Source organism: Somniosus microcephalus, chromosome 11, assembly GCF_052327205.1.
Source record: "Somniosus microcephalus isolate GS21.2 chromosome 11, FLI_Smic_1.0, whole genome shotgun sequence".
Taxonomy (NCBI): domain Eukaryota; kingdom Metazoa; phylum Chordata; class Chondrichthyes; order Squaliformes; family Somniosidae; genus Somniosus; species Somniosus microcephalus.
The window spans coordinates 54,743,505-54,756,016 of record NC_140997.1 but is presented as its reverse complement, the minus strand read 5'-3'; the positions used below and the strand labels follow the sequence as shown (position 1 = coordinate 54,756,016).

The 12,512-nt window shown below is 45.6% G+C and overlaps 1 protein-coding gene across 4 annotated transcripts in view; it reads left to right on the top strand.

The window, feature by feature from the left end:
* Positions 1–12,512, top strand: part of fbxl16 (F-box and leucine-rich repeat protein 16) — a 211,075-nt gene that overhangs the window by 18,118 nt on the left and 180,445 nt on the right. The window contains exon 1 of one of the 4 annotated variants that reach the window (XM_086000678.1): positions 1,404–1,775. The exons of the other annotated variants lie outside the window; for them this stretch is intronic. The gene's annotated coding sequence lies outside the window, so the exon portion shown is untranslated. Of the gene's footprint in view, positions 1–1,403; positions 1,776–12,512 lie in introns of those variants that run through there. 4 annotated transcript variants of the gene reach the window in all.

Here is a 12,512-nt window from a genome sequence, read left to right as displayed (position 1 = left end):
AGTCAAGCGCAGCGCTCAGCTTCAGTGTCTCTCTAGAGACCCGAATGGTAAAAATATACTTCAAACGGCTCAGCCTGACGTGAGGATCTGCAGCTCAGAGGCTGGGGGCGGGGAGCAGAGCCCAACACGGCACAAAAAAACACTGCAGTCCTGACGCAGTCTTCCCTTATTTGTTTTACATCCGATGAGTTATTGTTGATGAATCTGGTCCCTGGGCCCCAGCAGCCCGACCAGCATCAGCATCTCTTTGGGCGGGAGCGACACTGTGGGGTGAGATAAGGGCCCCTAAAAGGATGCGACCAGATGGCGACCGCGCCTTTTCAATCGCCGATTAATAAGCTCTTGTGAGCTGCTGCCAGGCTGAGCACCTGCCCGAGGTTGGGTGGCGGGGGACCGGTGCTCGGCTTCCTCCCTCGGCCAGCAGCGCCGCAGTGTGAGCGCGGCACAGTCCCAGTCCCAGCGGGTCCCACCGCCGGCCAGCCTTTGCTTTCTGCTGGGACTGAGCTGCAGTTACCAGCCCGGCAATGTGATGAAGGGCACGCACATTGATTTACCGAGCTCTCCATTTTCCTGAAGCCGCCCCCGCCTGAAATGCGACGTGTGTGTGTGTGTGTGTATTTCATGTAAAGATCCCCATTCACACCTTCGCCTCAGCTCCTGGCTCGGCTCCAACCGGCTTCTCAGGGGCGTTTACTCAGGCGGCTTTCTGACTCCCTGCCTACATTTTCTCGCACCTTCTCGGGGTTTGTGGGGTTTTTTTGGGGCGGGGGGGGGGGGACAAATGTTGGAGCAATTTTCTGCCCAGCTATCCATTAAAAAGCACGTTGCAGCAAAGTGCAGATTTTGAAAGGAGCGCGAAGCGTCTCAGGTCCAGCAATGCATCTGGTCCTCAGCCTGCCACACTAAGACAAGAGCGGTCGGCGCCGGCTCTTCCTCCTGCTTCATTTCACAGGGGAATCAACGGGCTGAATGGGATCCGTGGCTTCAGGAGATGGGGCTGGGCTCCGTTGCCGCCAAGATAAGCTGACGTGACAATAGGACGTGAGGTTAAAACGGTGCTTTTTTAAAATAAATATAGAAACACAGGCACCACTTGCAAATATTATTAAATAAAACGGAGGAAAGTAATAAAGTGGCGTTTTGCTGTTGAATATGTCTGATGTTGCTTCTCTGATGCGACTCATTATTACTCTGTCCCTTGTAGATGCCAGTTACACATTGTGAAATGATCAGTTTCTGTGTTAGTGGGCCTGTGAAATAAAATTCCGAATTACAGCAGCTCACCGGAGAGACCTTTCTATTTATAATTACAATATATGGTTTGAGATTCAACACGACCGCTGGTGTGTGTTGTCGATGTTGTGTTTGTTTGTGGCTCTGTCTGTATCTGCTGGTGGAGGAGAGCGGTCGGCGTCGCTTTAAATCGGAACTCATTCCCATTCTGCCCAGGACTCCATTTATTATCCGACGTCAGGAATTGTCTCACCAGTGGCGCTGTCTCGGGCTATTTTTACCAGCGGGCTCGGCGCCTTGGGCGGAGTTGTCAGCGCCTGATGTCTCCGGGTGTGTGGGCGTTGGTCGGGCTGTACATGGGACCCGGCTCGCTGGCTGTAGGTGAGAGAGAGGTGGGCGGGGGGAATGGTTGGTCATGTTTTAGCCCAGTCACCACCATTTCTCGGTTGGATAGATGGAGAGGGAAGGGCATGGAGATTTAAATGTCCGTAGTTCCCTCACTGCGAGGCTCCGAGTGGCAAAACAGCAGGCGCCAGGAGCAGGTAGGTCTGTCTGTCTGTGTGTGTATAAACAGTCAGATGTAATTACAGCAGCTCATCCATCACGAAGATCCAAGAGGGAAGGAGAGAGACAGAGGGAGGTTTAACAGAATATTCATCCCTAAATCCAGGCGGGATATTTCGCACATTCCTTTAATAATCTCCGAATCGGCTCTGAAATCGGTCGCATTGTACCAACACATTATTCTGATCTCTTACTCATTCATTTTTTTTCCTTCCCCCGGAAATTATTTAATTCCTTCCGACGGTAGGGCCAGAGCCAGCCGAGAGGGATGTTCGGAGCTCTAGTTCAGGGTGAAGGTGACAATTCCGCTTCAGAAACTGATAACGGGCAGTGGAGGAGCTTCTTAATGAAGATGTGAAGCTAAATCCATCTTGTATCATCCTCCTAGCAACAGTCTCAAAGCTACGGGCCTGTCTCCCAGAATGTGGAGCATCCGTTCCATAGGATTCCTTTATAAATTCACCATTCCGGCTCCACCAGGTCCTAGCCTTCGATGATTTATTTTTGGAGCGGGGGAGGGGGAGAGAAATCTATTATTTTAGTTTGCTTTTTGGGGGTGCTCTCTGGCCCCCCGCCTCCCCCCAGTAGACTGGCTGGTTTGATACCAGTCCTGTAGGAATCGCTTGCACCTATCAAACAGGCCTCAGTTGGATGTGAGAATGAAGTTAAGTACCCAATCACTTGCTGTATGTTTTGGGGTCTGTAAAGGGGACGAGGCTTCACCCGCTGCTGGTGGACAGGCAGCCCTTGTACCCCCCCTCCCTTGGATGGGCACTAATTGTTATTAGAGTAGCATGATTCCTGTAGATGAATGGTTTTATCTCCAGGTGTTTTCTGGAGTTCTTGGGGAGCGGCAGGACCTGCTGTACCACGAAGCTTGGTGCCTCTCTCACAATCCCATGATGGCGAGTAGATTAAGTTGGTTGAATCGCACTGTTGGAAGCCTCCTGCACATCTGCAGATTTACAACATGCCTGTGCCTTTGGTCATTTTGGAGTGGACACATTCATCTCGATCAGTCATTGCTGCAAAGTAGATTGTGAGCTAAAGTGGTCTGATGTTGGTCGAAAGTGGCAATTGCCTCTTGGCCCATCGTTAGATCTGCTCTGAGCACTGGCTAGCAAAAAAAAGGAAAGAAAGTTTGATTATTGCTTGTGAAGACCTTAATGTCACTAATGAGGAACTGATGCAGTACTTCAAACCATCATCAAGTGAAACAGTGGTTACTTTGCTCCAGATTGGAACTGGATGTAGTGAGCTTTAGGAAGTGGAGCATTTTTTAAGTATCAACCAGAGCAGTGACAGGAGTAAATCGTACTGAAGAGTTTTCTGTCCCAGAGCAGAGGTGTAGTGGCTGTTGGTGGGTATTTCACAGTGGAGCAGAGGTGTAGTGGCTGTTGGTGGGTATTTCACAGTGGAGCAGAGGTGTAGTGGCTGTTGGTGGGTATTTCACAGTGGAGCAGAGGTGTAGTGACTGTTGGTGGGTATTTCACAGTGGAGCAGAGGTGTAGTGGCTGTTGGTGGGTATTTCACAGTGGAGCAGAGGTGTAGTGGCTGTTGGTGGGTATTTCACAGTGGAGCAGAGGTGTAGTGGCTGTTGGTGGGTATTTCACAGTGGAGCAGAGGTGTAGTGGCTGTTGGTGGGTATTTCACAGTGGAGCAGAGGTGTAGTGGCTGTTGGTGGGTATTTCACAGTGGAGCAGAGGTGTAGTGGCTGTTGGTGGGTATTTCACAGTGGAGCAGAGGTGTAGTGGCTGTTGGTGGGTATTTCACAGTGGAGCAGAGGTGTAGTGGCTGTTGGTAGGTATTTCACAGTGGAGCAGAGGTGTAGTGGCTGTTGGTAGGTATTTCACAGTGGAGCAGAGGTGTAGTGGCTGTTGGTGGGTATTTCACAGTGGAGCAGAGGTGTAGTGGCTGTTGGTGGGTATTTCACAGTGGAGCAGAGGTGTAGTGGCTGTTGGTAGGTATTTCACAGTGGAGCAGAGGTGTAGTGGCTGTTGGTGGGTATTTCACAGTGGAGCAGAGGTGTAGTGGCTGTTGGTGGGTATTTCACAGTGGAGCAGAGGTGTAGTGGCTGTTGGTGGGTATTTCACAGTGGAGCAGAGGTGTAGTGGCTGTTGGTAGGTATTTCACAGTGGAGCAGTAGAGCTTGGTCCATAAGTGCAGAAGGCAAAGGAGACACATGATGTGCAGCAGGTACGATCCAGGCATTGGGTGCAGTGTAACAATCAGCTACCTGGGGTATGGTAGAGGGATGGTACATGAGGAAGCTTAGCAGGAAGGCAGTGATTGAGGCATGCCATCTGATCCATGAACATCTACAGCAATAGTCAATCAACTCCCAACATTAGATCACCCTCCATCAAAATGTTATTCCAGAGGCACCCACCACTGCCAGTTCTATGCTGCCCCCGCACCCCCTGGGTTTTACTTTTAAATATAAAATTGAAGCAATGTTACTTGGCCCTCAGAAATACCTTCCTACAATATATTTTCTTTCACATCATAGCATATATAATAATATTTTGCATAACTCTGCTATTTTCAGATTTTGCACCTTACCTGCTACATCTTTGTTAATGTTTGTCAGTATAGCTCACAGCAATGAATACTTCCTTCATGCCTATTTATTTCCTATGTTGCTACCATGCAGTAATATTTTTGCCTTATTTTTGTGTTCTCCTTTAAGTCATGCAATTTCTTCTGTATCTCACACCAGGCTAAAGCTGAGTTCCATCAGTCAGTGACATGTATAGTTGCTTGGCACTCCTTTGCATACTAAAGGGCTGTCTTTTTCCTAACAAAAATGTGCACACATCACCATCACAGAAATGACCAACACTTGTTACATTGAGGTCGTTACAGTTGTTGTTCAACCATTTTCAACCTAAACTTGTGCATTCCACAGCTGGATAAACAAATGTTTTCAACATTCAAATGTAATTGCTTGCAAAGTGTTGAAAGATCATTATTATGCAGGGATCGTAATTGGCTATTCATTTTTGCCACCAAGAAGTTTCAAATCAACATGTTCCCACAATTTTGCTAGTGGTTTGTTAATTACACTGAAAAATGGGAATTTCTCCAATAAAAGAGGGATATCAGCCCTCCAACCATTCCAACATGTTAAAAGGAAATGGATACAAAAGAGTCAAGAGTCAAAAGAATAAATAGAATTGAAACTACCTTTAGCCTGGACATTTCAACCAGATTTGCCGTTAAACTAATCCAGATGGGATTGTGAGCTGAGACCTGTTTTGCCAGATGCAAGAACAGAGTTGATGCATTGTCTAAAACTCTCCCACATTAGATTTTCACCGAAATTATACATTTTCCCTTTAATTTCTTTGATACCTTGTGATTTTCATCCATGGTCACAAAAAGACAAAGACCACAAAATGATTATAATATTTTCCTAAACAGTGAAGAACTCAGGGTAAAAAAAAAATCAGTTTGAAATGGCTGTCACCTGATCTGTTCTGTGATTCATTTCTCATTTTAACAAGTTTGTACTTCTGTCGCTGAGGTTGAAGTGGAGACTGAACTAAAGAAGACCATTCTAATCCACACTCTACATGTCCTACTCCCAAAGCGGCAGTTGCTGAAAAAATTTGGAGTGTAATAATATGCACAGAAATATACTTTCACCGCAAAAGGCATTTAAGAAGAAAATGCACCAGTAAGAAACTGTTCACCTTGAACTGTCCAGTAACACTGCATGGCACCCAGACATTCTTTTTCCTTCCACACAAAAAAATATAAAAATAAATTAATACTTAGCGGGGGGGGGAACAAGCTCACTACACTCCTCTCCTTCTCACACACACAATCCTGGTGTTGTCACCTCAGTACCACTCACATCTTTTACTTTACTGTGCAGTACAGTTGTAACTAAACTATTTTGAAACAGAAATTCATATTCTGTGTGGAAAACTGGTATGAGGGCACTTTTACGATCTAAACATTCAAAGTGATCTGATTGACAGCAAGATTTTTCAAGGCCCTGACAATGGTGCAGGATACATTTTGGAAAATCTGTCCCAAACCTTGTTCCCCCATTTTGCTACACAAAGCATGATGCGATGTGCGATCTTAGTGACAGAGTGACACTGTGCTACAGCATGCTCGAGCCTCATTAGTATGAATTATTTATTTTAAATTGGTCCCATACCAAATTTATATCTTTGGGCAAAGGTCCAGCCCCAGCACACACATTGCCCGTATCAGTTGGGTGCATGAGTAGTTCTGGAACCTGGCCCACTTAAGTAAGCTTCTTAAAAGGAGGTTGTTGTATGAGTGTGTTTTTCTGTTTTGCATTTGTAAATATATTCTGCCTCATTTTGCTTTGTGCATTGCTTGGCTTTGCTGGGCAGTTGACATTTTTTGTGGTTTTTGTCCAATGCTTTCCTTCATTATTTTTGGTTTCTGTTGTCATTTTAATAGCATCATACAAAGTGATGAGCATGGGGATCCCTTCAAGGGGCTTTCCCATAGTACTACATAGTTTAGATGCAGATGAAGGGCTAACAAAGGCAGCCTGGGATCTGCATTTATTGAACTTATTACACACAACTGGACATAGAAGCAGATTCAGTAGTAACTTTCAAAAGGAAATTGTGTATATATTCTTGAAAAGGAAAAAATTGCCGCATTATGGGGTAACAGTAGGGGAGTGGGACCAATTGGACAGCTCTTTGAAAGAGCTATCATAGGCACGATGGGCTGAACAACCTCCTTCTGTGCTGTAAGATTCTAGGATTCTGTTTCAAAGGAGAGCTGTCTTTGCCATTTTTACTTCACCAGACAGGCTGTCACAGCGATCTACCATCTGCTGCCAGAAGATCTGCAGACCATAGCTGGAATAGAAACAGTTCCCCATAAAAGTGAAGGTTAATGCTGCTTGTGTGGCCTTCATGCTAGCACATCCATCCAAACCACTGCAGGGGACATGTGCCACATCAGGCAGCCTCCAGTGCACACATGTATCAAGCTGGTGACACTTTACATTTGTAAGTGGCAGTACCTTTATCACTTTCCCCTGTGGCAGGGAGGCATCAGCTAGACAGGGTGCAGACCTTTCACTGGGTGGCAGGGTTCCCTTGAATGCAAGGTGTCAAAGATGGTATTATGTGGGTAAATGGGCTCCTCATTTCAACCCCATTGCCTACATGAACAGGAAGGCTTTGCTTTCAAGTAATGTTCAAGTGGTATCTAACAACAAGCATAGCTATGCATGATAATGGCCTTTATCTGGGAAACAGATAAATGGTCTATTTTATGCAGCAGATCATAGTGCTGTCAATTTTTGTAGGAGAAGAAACAATGAGGGGATAGCCCTTAGGAGATCCAGGCAAACCTCTGCATCCATGGCCACTGAACCTGCTAAGAGGCTCCCTAACAGCGGGGAAGCATCTCGGGTCAGAAGCCTGAACACGATTTTATTGTTCCTTCGCCACTTCCTTCCCTTGCAAGGAAAGTGTATGGTTCAGGTTTTGCTCAATGAGAGACTGTGTGTAAAAGGACAATGCCTGTGGGCACTGGTCAAATTGAACCTCCCAGAAAGTGCAGGAGCTCTCAACTTGGGTTTGTACAATGTGATGAGCCCCACAAGAAATCTGTGCAAAAGGGAGGAGCATCACTTTTCCTCCAATGCCAGTAAACTCCAAAAGCCTGACATTGGTAGTGGGGAAAATGCTAGAGTCCATTATAAAAGATGTAATAGCCGAGCACTTGGAAAACAGCGACAGGATCAGACAAAGTCAATATGGATTTACAAAAGGTAAATCATGCTTGACTAATCTACTGGAATTTTTTGAGGATGTAACTGGTAGAATAGATAAGGGAGAACCAGTGGATGTGGTGTATTTGGACTTTCAGAAGGCTTTCGATAAGGTCCCGCATAAGAGATTGGCGTGCAAAGTTAATGCACATGGGATTGGGGGTAAGGTACTGACTTGGATAGAGAACTGCTTGGCACACAGGAAGCAAAGAGTTGGAATAAACGGGTCTTTTTCCGAGTGGCAGGCAGTGACTAGTGGGGTACCGCAGGGATCGGTGCTAGGACCCCAGCTATTCACAATATATATTAATGATCTAGACGAGGGAACTAGATGTAATATCTCCAAGTTTGCAGATGACACAAAGCTGGGTGGGCGTGTGTGCTGTGAGGAGGATGCAGAGAAACTCCAGTATGATTTGGACAGGTTGGGTGATTGGGCAGATGCATGGCAGATGCAGTATAATATGGGTAAATGCAAGGTTATCCACTTTGGTGGCAAAAACAGGAAGACAGATTATTATATGAACGGCAATAGATTGGGAAAAGGGGAAGTGCAATGAGACCTGGGTGTCCTTGTGCACCAGTCACTGAAGGTAAGCATGCAGGTGCAGCAGGCGGTTAAGAAGGCAAATGGTATGTTGGCCTTCATAGCGAGAGGATTCGAGTACAGGAGCAAGGATGTCTTGCTGCAGTTGTACAGGGCCTTGAGTATTGTGTGCAGTTTTGGTCGCCTTATCGGAGGAAGGATGTTCTTGCCATGGAGGGAGTGCAGCGAAGATTCACCAGACTGATACCTGGGATGGCAGGAATGACGTATGAAGAGAGATTAGGTCGATTAGGCTTATATTTGCTAGAGTTTATAAGAATGAGAGGGGATCTCATTGAAACTTATAAAATTCTAACAGGACTAGACAGACTAGATGCAGGAAGGATGTTCCCGATGGTGGGGGAATCCAGAACCAGGGGTCACAGTCTAAGGATAAGGGGTAAGCCATTTAGGACTGAGATGAGGAGGAATTTCTTCACCCAGAGAGTGGTGAACCTGTGGAATTCTCTACCACAGAAGGCAGTTGAGGCCAACTTATTTAAATATATTCAAGAAGGAGTTAGATATATTTCTTAAGGCTAAAGGGATCAAGGGGTATGGGGAGAAAACAGGGACAGGGTACTGAATTTGGATGATCATCCATGATCTCATTAAATGGTGGAACAGGCTCAAGGGGCCGAATGGCCTACTCCTGCTCCTATCTTCTGTGTTTTTATGTTTCTTCCTTAATTGTAGTTTCAAACAAGGGGTCTGGGCGACAGCACTGACTTGGTCAGCAATCTTCTTCCAGGTAACTTTCACCTGTGCTTTTACTGGAGAGCGGTCTTCAGCCCAAATAAGGCTGCCTTCCTTTGGTGCACCTCCTGCAGCAGAACCTCCAACCCTTCAGCTCACATGTCTCCTTGCTGGATTTTACATTTCCAAGCCATGAAAACGCCTCTGGGAAAACATTTCATTTGCCTGTAGCCTATGTAAATTAGGGGGAGGGGCAGCACTGTTGTGTATAAGGCAAGAGGTGACTGGCACTGTGTTATGTATAAGGTAAAAAGTGACTTTTTATTCATTCAGGGGATGTGGGCGTCAATCGCAAGGCCAGTATTTATTGCCCATCCCTAAATTACCTTGAAAAGGTGGTGGCGAACTGCCTTCTTGAACCTCCGCAGTCCGTGTGATGAAGGTACTCCCACAGTGCTGTTTGGTAGGGAGTTCCAGGATTTTGACCCAGCGACAATGAAGGAACGGCGATATATTTCCAAGTCAGGATGGTGTGTGATGACCTCATGCACCTGCTGCCCTTGCCCTTCTAGGTGGTAGAGGTTACAGGTTTGGGAGGTGCTGTTGAAGAAGCCTTGGTGAGTTGCTGCAGTGCATCTTGTAGATGGTACACACTGCAGACATGGTACGCCAGTGGTGAAGGGAGTGAATGTTTAAGGTGGTGGATGGGGTGCCAATCAAGCGGACTGCTTTGTCCTGGATGATGTCGAGCTTCTTGAGTGCTGTTGGAGTTGCACTCATCTAGGCAAGTGGAGAGTATTCCATCATACTCCTGACTTGTGCCTTGTAGATGGTGGAAAAGCTTTGGAGAGCCAGAAGGTGAGTCACTCGCAGCAGAATAGCCAGCCTCTGACCTGCTCTTGTTGCCACAGTATTTATGTGGCTGGTCCAGTTAAGTTTCTGGTCAATGGTAACGCCCAGGATGTTGATGGTGGGGGATTCGACAATGGTAATGCCATTGAATGTCAAGCGTAGGTGGTTAGACTTTCTCTTGTTGGAGATGGTCATTGCCTGGCACTTGTGTGCCATGAATGTTATTTGCCACTTATCAGCCCAAGCTGAATGTTGGCCAGGTCTTGCTGCATGCAGACACAGACTGCTTCATTATCTGAGGAGTTGCGAATGGAACTAAACACTGTGCAAGCATCAGCGAACATCCCCACTTCTAACCTTATGATAGAGGTAAGGTCATTGATGAAACAGCTGATGATGATTGGGTCTAGGACACTGCCCTGAGGAACTCCTGTCCTGGGGCTGAGATGATTGGCCTCCTACAACCACAACCATCTTCCTTTGTGCTAGGTATAACTCCAGCCAGTGGAACATTTTCCCCCTGATTCCCATTGACTTCAATTTTACTAGGGCTCCTTGATGCCACACTCAGTCAAATGCAGCCTTGATATCAAGGGCAGTCACTCTCACCTCACTTCTGGAATTCAGCTCTTTTGTCCATGTTTGGACCAAGGCTGTAATGAGGTCTGGAGCTGAGTGGTCTTGGCGGAACCCAAACTGAGCGAGCAGGTTATTGGTGAGTAAGTGCCACTTGATAGCACCGTTGATGACGCCTTCCATCACTTTGCTGATGATTAAGAGAAGACTGATGGGGCGGTAATTGGCCGGATTGGATTTGTCCTGCTTTTTGTGGACAGGACATACCTGGGTAATTTTCCACTTTGTTGGGTAGATGCCAGTGTTGTAGCTGTACTGGAACAGCTTGGCTAGAGGCGCGGCTAGTTCTGGAGCACAAGTCTTCAGCACTACAGCCGGGATGTTGTCGGGGCCAATAGCCTTTGCTGTATCCAGTGTGCTCAGCCGTTTCTCGATCACATGGAGTCAATTGAATTGGCACTGTGTTCTATGTAAGGCAAGAGGTGACTGGCACTGTTATGTATAAAGCAATGGTGATTGGGTGTTATGTTATATATAGGCTGTAGATATCTGACGGTGTACGAAATGCAAGTTGTTGTTGTAAACTTCAGCTCATCCAAATCTTTGAAGCCCTTATCCTATCCCGCACCAAGTTTCGCTCACTCATCACCCCAATGCTGGCTGACCGGCATTAGCTCCCAGTCCCCATGTCTAAAATTTAAAATGCTCATCCTCCTGTTTAAATTCCTCACCCCTCCATATCACTGTAACCTCCTCTAGCCAAGCAAACTGCACCCCCCCCCGCCCCCACAAATTCTCCGTTCCTGTTACTCTGATCAATTGTGCATTACCCCCTCTCTTTGACTCACTATTGGTGGCCATGACTTCAGCCGCCTCGGCCCCACACTCTGGAATTCCCTCCATAAACCTCTCCCACCCCCTCTCCTCCTTCTTTAAAGCCCTCCTTAAAACCCACCTCTGTGACCAATATCTGGTTACCCCTGCTAATATCTCTTTCTTTGTTCTTGGTGACTCTTTTTTGTTTGTTTGCTTACTCCTCTGTGAAGCACCTTGGGACATTTTTCTATGTTAAAGGTGCTATATAGATGCAAGTTGTTGTTGCTGCTGGTGTTCATCATAGAATCATATTTACGGCACAGAAGGAGGCCATTCGACCCATCATGTCTGTGCCGGATGGTGGTGGTGTTAAAGGAAATAGGTTAACCTCTCCATTAAAATAGAGGACACATTAATTTCTAGGGCAATGTAAGGAAAATTCAAGTGACCAGGAGGGAGTATTTTACAGAACAATAATATTCCTGTACATATTATTGTATAATAATAGTCTGTTATTTAATATTTTTATAAGTTTTGTCTAACAATACACTCCGTATTATTGGTTAATAATACTTCTCTACAAATTTACATAATATTCTTTCTGTTGCTGAGTTCAACTGTCCTGTATTTATTATCAACACTTTTTTTTTCTTTTGCTGGTTTCTAACTCAAATACATCATTTGGTTTTCCAGTGGTATAACGCTGCTGTGTATACTTGTACTCTCTGTGTTACATAGGTATATCACTGCTGAATATATATTTCATACGCTCCATATTACCAGGTGAAAACTCACTCTATATTATTAATGATTATGAAGTAGGGCAGCTTATGCTGCTGAGCTCCAGTGGTAATGTGAATGCTGGCTTCCCTGCTGTTTACTGCTTGAAACAGGCATCTAAACATTCCAGGCTGGAGCTAGTGATTTATTTTTTTAAATGTATACAACACAATTTATGCTAAAAGTCACTCGCACTCGGGATGAGACCCGCAGGCTCAGCTTGAGAACAGTATAAAAAAACCAGAGATTAGTCCTTTTTTTTGGAAGACAAACTCTTAAGCTCCAAATAGATTCTGTTTAATGCACAGAATACTCTGCCTTTATCGAAGATCTGCCACATATTAATTTTTATCATTGCAGGCACCTACGTAGAAAAAGATTCGAAGTGTGCATTCTATTTACTTTGAGCAGCTATCGATCACTGTGAAGAGAATGCTTATAGTCTCTCCATATAGTCCAGCCAGCAATGTGGCAACATTATTAGATATCAAAAGGCTATGCATAATCTCTCGGGTAGATCGCAATAAATGGGAAACATGCAGAAAATGATAAAAGTGAATTTCTGCTTGGAACAGAATGAGGCGGTGGACAAGGACTCTGTCCTGCTGCCTTTGGGACCTCAGTCTGAAT